The sequence below is a fragment of the Alosa pseudoharengus genome, unplaced genomic scaffold (assembly GCF_046254945.1).
Source record: "Alosa pseudoharengus isolate Yale_2024_CS ecotype anadromous, Long Island Sound unplaced genomic scaffold, YU_APseudo_1.1 YU_APseudo_1.1_scf_12, whole genome shotgun sequence".
Classification (NCBI taxonomy): Eukaryota; Metazoa; Chordata; class Actinopteri; order Clupeiformes; family Clupeidae; genus Alosa; species Alosa pseudoharengus.
This window is the reverse complement of record NW_027468587.1, coordinates 3,290,527-3,293,026: the sequence shown is the minus strand read 5'-3', so window position 1 is coordinate 3,293,026 and position 2,500 is coordinate 3,290,527. Positions and strand designations below refer to the sequence as shown.

Sequence of the window (2,500 nt, the reverse complement as noted above, 5' to 3'; positions counted from 1 at the left end):
TTTTTCTCTATGGTATGGTTCTGCAGCGGCAGGTTTCCTATTGTTCTCTACGGTTCTGCAGCGGCAGGTTTCCTATTGTTCTCTATGGTATGGTTCTGCAGCGGAACGGCGGCAGGTTTCCTATTGTTCTCTATGGTTCTGCAGCGGAACGGCGGCATGTTTCCTATTGTTCTCTATGGTTCTGCAGCGGCAGGTTTCCTATTGTTTTCTATGGTTCTGCAGCGGCAGGTTTCCTATTGTTCTCTATGGTTCTGCAGCGGAACGGCGGCAGGTTTCCTATTGTTCTCTATGGTTCTGCAGCGGCAGGTTTCCTATTGTTTTCTATGGTTCTGCAGCGGAACGGTGGCAGGTTTCCTATTGTTCTCTATGGTTCTGCAGCGGCAGGTTTCCTATTTTTCTCTATGGTTCTGCAGCGGCAGGTTTCCTATTGTTCTCTATGGTTCTGCAGCGGAACGGCGGCAGGTTTCCTATTGTTCTCTATGGTATGGTTCTGCAGCGGCAGGTTTCCTATTGTTCTCTATGGTATGGTTCTGCAGCGGCAGGTTTCCTATTGTTCTCTATGGTTCTGCAGCGAAACGGCAGCATGTTTCCTATTGTTCTCTATGGTATGGTTCTGCAGCGGCAGGTTTCCTATTGTTCTCTATGGTTCTGCAGCGGCAGGTTTCCTATTGTTCTCTATGGTTCTGCAGCGGAACCATGGCAACGTTAGCGTAACGCTAGCATTAAACAAGCTGAGCGCTGAACTTGGTTCAACTTTCAAAGTGCAACGCAAGCGTATTCAATTGTCAGTTTAGGCGAACCGTTTGTGTTACTTAGGAACGAGATAGAGCTTATTATGGTCTGAGCGTTGCGTTACGCTTGCTTCTGGCCAGTGTGATCCCCACCTAATGCACAATGACTGTGTAAAATGTATAATGAATTTCTGTGTGTGTGTGTGTGTGCGCGCATGTGTGTGTGTGTGTGTGTGTGCGCGCATGTGTGTGTGTGTGTGTGTGTGTGTGTGTGTGTGTGTGTGTCTACTTAGGCCCTGTTCCTGAATAGATCAAAGACAGCTTGGATCAGTGTATCAGCACTTCACCAAAGTTACAGTGTATCACACACACTTTTCTCTCTCTCTCTCTCTCTCTCTCTCTGACTCACTCTATATTGATTCACCAGTTTTGCCTGGTAATTGAGCCTGTGAAAAGTCTCTATTCAAACTGCTGCAGCAGGTTTACTTTCACACACACACACACACACGAAAGCTGCACCTGTGTGTGTGTGTGTGTGTGTGTGTGTGTGTGTGTGTGTGTGTGTGTGTGTATGTGTGCGGACCCATGTTTTCCTAAAGCAATTCTACACCTTCGTTTCCTCCTTCTATTCCTTCTATCCCACCCACCCCGGACCCAAAACCTGTTTCTGGGGGGTGGTAAACCTGCAACCTACCCAGACCCAAGCCTGCAACTCCACCACGGTGTCATGGAGCCTACCCAGACCCAAGCCTGCAACTCCACCACGGTGTCGTGGAGCCAGTCTCCCTGCTAAAGAAGTCAGAGCCTCTTCGTCACAGCTGTAGATCTAAACATCTCTAAATCTGGCATCCCTTTCATTCTATAGACGCTTTCAGCAATAAAAACAAAAACAATGCTTGAACGTTCTATTTGGTTCCCAATCGACTTCCTCTGCATTAAGATAACATATGGAATGTTAAAACGGAAGCCTTGTGGGGCCAACTATGATGATGATAATGGAACTCTCTTGAAAGGGTCTATAGACCGGTTTCAGGTCCCTAACAACCGTAGTCAAGAACGAACTCGGAGGACAAGCACTAGTTGTTTACACTGACAGCGCATAGAAAACAAGCTGGCTGAACTTGATATAAGATGAAGAATAAAAACATATTGCCGAAATATTTGGGTGTAGCCGAGTCTGGATTGTTTTCATCTAGAGGTGTAGCGGATTTACCTATGAAAAAGCAACGGATTTTACGAAAGGTAAACATGTGGCCAGTCACTGTAAAGTTAGGTTAGGGCTTCGACTGCACAAACAATTCTTTTAGATTTAGTGAGAACATTACCTACTCAAAGGGTACATAATGACAGGGGTGGACAATCATTTCCCCCTGAGGTCAGAGGATAATTACTTTGATAAAGTAGCCTATGCTGGCCACACATTGAACGATTGACTGAAATAACGTTACAATGCACAAAATGCATTGTGCTGGATGTTAACTGACAGGACAGGAGCCTATGACGGATTAGCTATAAGTTAGGCTACCTAGTTACCTTAGGCCTATGCAATAACGTTACTTGCAAGCCCATGTCTTCTTTTTTAAAACAAACAACTCAAATGGAGTGTCAACTTTAACTTTAGGCTAGAAGCTACCCTGCTTATTGTCATTTGCGTGAAATATAGGCTAACGTTAGCCGCCGTTCTCATGGATCATAAGTCTCTCATTAAAATGATATGCTGAGGAATATGAAAACACTTTGTTAACGTCACTACCCTATGTTATTTAGCC

At 45.2% G+C, this 2,500-nt stretch overlaps 1 protein-coding gene across 1 annotated transcript in view; it reads right to left on the bottom strand.

The window, feature by feature from the left end:
* Window positions 1-2,500, bottom strand: part of trim46a (tripartite motif containing 46a) — a 20,121-nt gene that overhangs the window by 13,052 nt on the left and 4,569 nt on the right. The gene's annotated exons all lie outside the window — the stretch shown is intronic.